Source organism: Tamandua tetradactyla, chromosome 11, assembly GCF_023851605.1.
Source record: "Tamandua tetradactyla isolate mTamTet1 chromosome 11, mTamTet1.pri, whole genome shotgun sequence".
NCBI lineage: Eukaryota > Metazoa > Chordata > Mammalia > Pilosa > Myrmecophagidae > Tamandua > Tamandua tetradactyla.
The window spans coordinates 75,449,372-75,457,052 of NC_135337.1; the positions used below are offsets into that span (position 1 = coordinate 75,449,372).

A 7,681-nucleotide genomic window follows, 5' to 3' on the forward strand; every position below is an offset into this window, starting at 1 on the left:
ATCAGTAGTAGAAGAAGCCAGAGAGAGAGACAGAGAGGAGATAGCCATGTGATGAGGGCAAAATTGTCAGCCAAGGAAACCCAAGGATTGCGGCAAGCTCCAGGAGAAAGCATAGCCCGTGAGTTGAGACCTTGATGTCGGAATTTAATCTCTAAAACCATGAGACCATAAATTCCTATTCTTTAAGCCAAAACCTGTTGTGTAAAGGGAAATTAGATATAGGAAGGGAAGGATTGTAGAGACAATTTACTTAGCAGCTTTTTGAGTGACAGGTGATGGACATCCAAGCAATGAACTAGCAGATTTTGACCTCCCAGCTCACAAAAGGGCCTTTGGGAGATGTTATGGGGGGTACCAAAATGCATAAGACAAGGTTTCTTAACAATTAAGATTCCTTGTGGGTTGAAGAGTTGAGAAGGAGGCAGGCAAATCTAATGACAGAATTGAGTGGGGACATCTCTTTCCCAGCATATCAGAGCCAGCTCACATGAACAATACAAAGCTAATCCCAAACACCTCCCAGGGCCCAGCAGCCATAGTGCAGATGGTGGAACACATTCCGGGAAGGAGACCCAAAGAAGGACTCAGCTTAAGGCATCCAGAAAAAAAGAAGAAGGAAGGCATCACTTGACCAGTGTTGGTGCCTCCAAACTGGGGAGCCCATGTGTGGCATGGAAGGAGGACAATCGTACAATGAACAACAATGCAGTGAAGCAGACTTCCTGGGCCCTCTTCCTCAGAAATGCCTGGCTGAGAGCAAACATCACCTACAGCATTGAGAACTGAATCAAGTTCCCTCCCATGGGTTACAGACCCCCACACCCAACTGATCTGCTTTTCTGGCTGGAAATTGTTATCTTCTCTGCCAAAGGAAGGGACATAATGCCTTGGATGGGTGGAGAGAGTGGTGGAGATGTTTACCTTATGTGTGCATTGCTTTAAAAATTTCGTATATCATCAGGAAGTGTCTGGGCAGGGAGGCATTGGTTCTTTTTAAAATGTTCTCCTTTGCATCTCTTTATGTAGAAAGAAAAGAGAGTAGGAAAGAGAGAAAGGAAGGAGAGAAGAAAGAAAAGGTGGGGGGATGGATGGCTTCGGGGATCACCCCAGGACATACCTAAGCTACATCTCATCTTTCAAAAAAGAAACAAGTATGTGATGCAATAACAGCTACACAGTGCCATATTCAAGGTATTCTTTACACAACTAAATCTGAAATTAATCAAGCCTTCAGGTCTAACTTCAGTTTACAGGACATACTGGGGAGAGGAACATAACTCATAAAACAGTAAAAAAGTAAGTCATAATAATGCTGAATTGAATTAAGAATTTCTGTTTGGGGTGATAGAAAACTTCTGTTTTGTGTAGTGTAAAGATAGCACAACATTGTGACTGTAATTAAGACCATTAGATTATATCTTTGGATGTGTTTAAAAGGGGAAATTTATGCTGTATATATGTTACCTAAATAAAAACTAACAAAAATAAATTAGGAAACTTTGCTAAGTAAACTTAAAAAAAAACTTTTCCTTTGAAAAAAATCAATGAAGTGGACAAGTCTATCATTAAGAAGAAGAGAATATAGAAAAATCCAAGATTTTAGGAATTATAAGGACTCAAAGGATTTGGGGAAATTATAAAGAGATCCACAGATTCAAAGATAAAAAAAACCTATTACGTGGTATTTCTCATAGCACCCTGGCAAACTAAGACAGGTTTTGGAATCAGGAAGCAGGGTACTTGCTATTATAAATCCTAAAAATGTGGAAGCAGCTTTGGAATTGGATAATGGGTAAGCTGGAAGAATTCTGATGTGCCTGATTGAAATATTCTAGTTTGCTTTGAAGAAATTTGTCTTTTCAAAGCAATATCTTTTGAATGTCTTTATCTCTACTGCTTTGTCAGCAGAGATAAAGATATTCAAAACGCATGTGGTGAGTGTTCAGAAATAAGTGAGAGTTGCAGAGAAGTTTCTGTCATCTTAGAGAATACATAAATCGTCATGAACAGAAGCTCTCATGGGTTGGAAAGAAACTAAGATGTTATCTGAAAGTGAAGGAAAGGCAACCCTTGCTATAAAGAGGCAAAGAACTTGGCAAAATTGTATTCTGAGGTTGAATAGGAGGCAGACCTCGTAAGTGAGAAACTTGGATAATTCCCCGAGATTCCCAGGTGACTGTAGAAGGTGCTGCCTGGTTTCTCCTCGAAGCGTATGGCCAAATGAGAGAGGAAAGAGGTTACAAAGGAACCGGTGGTTGATGATTTGGAAAACACTCAGCCTATCCCAGTTGGTGTGCTAGAAAACAAGGGGCAGTCACGGTTCTATCAGAGCCCTCAACAAGCTTCCCAAGAGTCCCCTGATGATGGGGTTTCATGTGAGGGTGGGGCTGGGCCACCCTTTGCTAGGGCATATGCCTCGGAGATGCTGTCGGCCATCCCAGAGGGAGTCCTCATTAGAAACGTACTTCTTCTGGAAGGATCCATGGAAGATCCTTTTGTCTGTTGGCCTGGATACCCTTGAACTGCACCCAAAACCTGCAAGGTTTTGAGGGCTTTGTATAAGCAGAAGCACTGCCCTCTAGATTGAAGGGGACAGAGACAGGACACAATGAGGGTGACACCATGAGAATAGAGTTATGCACCAAAGAGACCCAAGAGAAAGGGACTTCCATCCTTTCTGTGGATAGAAACAGCTTGTGCCCTGGGGGAGTGTAGGCTTTTGGCTTTAGGTCTGCTGTTCAGGACGAGTGCAGCCAGAACCCCAGTGCTCAGAGAGGGTGGAGCCTAAACGCCACCATTCAGGGAAAGTGTAGCTGCTGTCCAGTGCTTGGAAAGGGAGAAGCAGCTGCTTCAGTAGACCCAGTGGCAAAGTACTACTCCAAAAACGACCTCAGCCCTTGGAGTCGAACAGGGTTTTCACCGCTGGGTTTTGGACTTGCCTGGGAGCCATGGCTTACTTTTCCTTCCAATTTCTCCCTTCTGGAATGGGAATATCTATCCCATGCGTGTCCCATCAGTGCATTTTGGAAACAGAACCTGTTTTCTAGGTTTCACAGGTCAGCAGATGGAGAGGAGTTTTGCTCCTGGACAAACCACTTCCACATCTGATTTTTATTTGTTTGAGAATTAAAGAAGTTGTAGGTTTACAGAAAAGCACGTAAAAAAAAAAAATACAATGCTTCCATACAACACCCCCCCCCATTATTAGCACTTTGCATTCGTGTGGCACCTTTGTTACAATTAATGAAAGAATATTATAATTACACCATCAACCATAATCTATAGTTTATATTAGGTGTATTTTCCCGTATACCACTCTAACACCTTGGATTAGTGTGGCTCATTTGTTTTAATTCATGAAAGAACGTTTTTATAATTACACTATTAGCTGTGGTCCTTTGTTTACAATAGGATTCACTGCATTGAACACTTTTAATATTGATTCTAGTAACATATACAGGACCTAGAATTTCCCTCTTTTAACCACATTCATCTGTAAAATACAGTGCTGCTAATTATACTCACGATGTTGTGCTATCATCATCACCAAATTTCCAACTTTACAATCAACCTAAAGAGGCATTCTGTATAGATTAAGCATTAACTCCTCAGTCCCTACCTGCAACTGAGCCCCTGGTAAGCCTGTCTTCTAGATTCTAACCGTGTAAGTCCACTTATTCTAATTAGTTCATATCAGTGATATCATGCAGTAATTGTCCTTTTGTGTCTGGCTTATTTCACTCAACATAATGACTACAGGGTCTACCCATGTTGATGCATGTATCAGGACTTCATTCTTTTTTATGACTGAGTAATATTCCATTGTATGTATAGACCACATTTCGTTTATCCATTCACCAGCTGAGTGACACTTGGGTTGCTTCCACTTTTTGATAATTAGTGTGCAATTATCTGTTCAAGTCCCTGCTTGCTTTTTTTTTTTTTAAGACATAACACATACAAACATGAAATTCTTACCATATGATCATTCCATTCTTGGTACATAATCAAAAACTCACAATATCATCACCATGATCACTTGTTAGAACATTTGCATCAATTCAGAAAAAGAAAAAAGAAAAAAACTCATACATTCTGTCCTAGTTTGCTAGCTGCCAGAATGCAATATACCAGAAATGGAATGGCTTTTAAAAAGGAGAATTTAATAAGTTGCGAGTTTACAGTTCTAAGGCCAAGAAAATGTCACAATTAAAGCAAGTCTATAGAAATGTCCAATCAAAGGCATCCATCCAGGGAAAGATACCTTGGTTCAAGAAGGCCGATGAAGTTCACAGTTTGTCTCTCAAGTGAGAAGGCACATGGTGAACACAGTCAGGGTTCCTCTCTCATTTAGAAGGGCACATGGCGAACACGGTGTTATCTGCTAGCTTCTTCTCCTGGCTTCCTGTTTCATGAAGCTCCCCGTGAGGCATTTTCCTTCTTCATCTCCAAAGGTTGCTGGCTGGTGGACTCTGCTTTTCGTGGCTATGTCGTTCTGCTCTGCTCTCCCTGAATCTCTCATTCTCCAAAATGTTTCCTCTTTTATAGGACTCCAGAAACTTATCAAGACCGACTCAGATGAGTGGAGACATATCGTCACCTAATGCAGTTTAACAACCACTCTTGATTAAATCACATCTCTAGGGAGATTATCTAATTACAGTTTCAAGCATACAGTATTGAATAGGGATTAGTCTGCCTTTATGAAATGGGATTTTGATTAAAACATGGCTTTTCTAGGGGACATATATCATTTCAAACCAGCACACATACCATACCCCTTACCCCTCCCTCTCATTGACCACAAGTATTTCCCTCTACCCAATATATTTTAGCCTTTGTTTCCCTATTTTTTTCTATACCCTTTACCACTCCCTTTCATTGATCACTAGAATTTCAATCTACTAAATTTATTTTAACATTGTTTCTCCCATTATTTATTTATTTTTAATTCACATGTTTTACTCATCTTTCCATACCATAGTTAAAAGCAGCATCAGACACAGGGTTTTCACAATCACACAGTCACATTGCGAAAGCTGTATCATTATTCAATCATCTTCAAGAAACGTGGCTACTGCCACACAGCTCTACATTTTCAGGCAGTTCCCTCTAACCTCTCCAACATACCTTAACTAAAAAGGTGTATCTATATAATACTTAAGAATAACCTCCAGGATAACCTCTGACTGTGTTTGAAATCTCTCAGCCATTGACACTATTTTGTCTCATTTCACTCTTCCCCCTTTTGGTCTAGAAGGTTTTCTCAACCCCTTGATGCTGAGTCTCAGTTCATTCTAGGATTTCTGTCCCAAGCTGCCAGGAAGGTCCACACCCCTGGGAATCATGTTCCATGTAGAGAGGGGGAAGGTGGTGAGTTTGCTTGTCGTGTTGGCTGAGAGGGAGGCCACATCTGAGCAATAAAAGAAGTTTCGAGATACTGCTTTCAATCCTCTACACACAATTGATTTTGATGACACTTTGGACTTAGAGTTCCTCTGAAAATGACTTAAGGATTTGTTGATATTGGGATGGGCTAATGTATTTTGCATGTGGAAGTAGCATATGTGTTGTTAGTCCAGAGAGCAGAGTTTTGGGGGTTAAATTATGTACCCCACAAAACTCATGTTCACTCTTTTTCGTGGTGCCTCGGAGAGGGTCAGCTGCCAGAAGCTCATTGGAGTGGACAATGAACACAAACTACACACCTTTTATGAGAAGCAAATGGCCACAGAAGTTGCTGCTGACACTCTGGGCAAAGAGCGGGAGGGTTATATTGTCCAAATCAGTGGTGGAAACGACAAACAAGGTTTCCCCGTGAACAGGGTGTCTTGACCCATGGCCGTGTCTGCCTTTTACTGAGTAAGGGGCACTCCTGTTATGGGCCAAGAACTGGAGAAAGGAAGCGCAAATCTGTTCGGGGTTGCATTGTGGATGCCAATCAAAGTGTTCTTAACCTGGTTACTGTAAAAAACAGAGAGAAGGAAATTCCGGGACTGACTGATCCTTACTGTACCTCATGACGTGAAACCAAAAAGAGCCAGCAGAATCCGCAAACTTTTCAGTCTCTCTAAAGAAGATGATATCTGCCTGTTTGTTGTGAGAAAGCCCCTGAACGAAGAAGGTAAAGCACCCAAGATTCAGCGTCTTGCTACTCCACATGTCCTGCAACATAAACATTGGTGTGTTGTCCTGAAGAAACAACAAACTAAGTAAAATAAGGAAGAAGCTGCAAAATATGCTAAACTTTTGGCCAGGAGGATGAGGGTGGGCAAAGAAAAATGCCAGAAACAGATTGCCAAGAGATGGAGGTTGTTGTCTCTAAGAGCTTCTACCTTTAAGTCTGAGTCCAGTCAAAACTAAGATTTTCTGAGAATTACAAATAAATAGGATCATATATATATTTTTTAAAAAGTCATTGTGCTGGTTTGAAATGATGTATGTACCCTAGAAAAGCCATGTTTTAATCCTAATCCCATTTTGTAAAGGCAGTCGTTTCTTCTAATCCCTATTCAATACTGTATGTTTGAAACTGTAATTAGACCCTCTCCCTGGAAATGTGACTCAGTCGAGAGTGGTTGTTAAACTGGATTAGGTAGAGATGTGTCTCCACCCATTGTAGGTGGGTCTTGTTGATTAGTTTACTGGAATCCTATAAAAGAGGAAACATTCTGAGAAAGCTTAAGAATCTGAGAGGACAGAGAACACCACAGCACCACAAAGCAGAGTCCATAAACCAGCAAATTTTGGAGATGAAGAATGAAAATACTCCCGGGGAGCTTCATGAAACAGGAAGCCAGGAGAGAAAGCTAGCAGATGATGCTGTGTTTGCCACGTGCCCTTCCACCTGAGAGAGAAACCCTGAACTTCATCGGCCTTCTTGAACCAAGGTATCTTTCCCTGGATGCCTTAAACTGGGCATTTCTATAGACTTGTTTTAACTGGGACATCTTCTCAGTCTTAGAACTGTAAACTAGCAGCTTATTAAATTCCCCCTTTTTAAAAGCCATTCTGTTTCTGGTATATTGCATCCAGCAGCTAGCAAACTAGAACAGTCATGTCTATGTCTTAATCTGCATTCCTGTGGGTGTGAACCCATTTGTAAGCAGGACAGCTGGGGATATTAGTAGGTAAGATGTGGCTTATCTGAATCAGGGTGGGTCTTAATTCCTATGACTGGAAGCCCCATGTTTGGGTTTGCTAAAGCTGATGAAATGCAGTATACCAGAAATGGACTGGCTTTTAACAAGGGGGCTTGCACATTTACCGTTCTAAGACAGTGAAAATGTCCCAATTAAAGCATCCACAGGACCATACCTTCTCTCTGAAGACAGGCTGCCAGCGTCTTGGGCTCCTCTATCAGATAGCAAAGCATACGGCAGCATCTGCTGGTCCTTTTCTCCTGAGTTTCAGCTGCTGCCTTCTCCATCCGTGGCTCTTTCTCTAAACCTCTCCGGGGCTTTTTCTATGAGCTTCTGTTAATTTCATCCATGTTTTCTCATGTCCTGCAACATAAACATTGGTGTGTTGTCCTGAAGAAACAACAAACTAAGTAAAATAAGGAAGAAGCTGCAAAATATGCTAAACTTTTGGCCAGGAGGATGAGGGTGGGCAAAGAAAAATGCCAGAAACAGATTGCCAAGAGATGGAGGTTGTTGTCTCTAAGAGCTTCTACCTTTAA

General features: G+C 41.3%; 1 pseudogene; it reads left to right on the top strand.

Moving 5' to 3' along the window:
• The first annotated feature begins 5,625 nt into the window (after nt 1–5,625).
• LOC143649157 (small ribosomal subunit protein eS6 pseudogene) lies at nt 5,626–7,681 on the top strand (annotated as a pseudogene).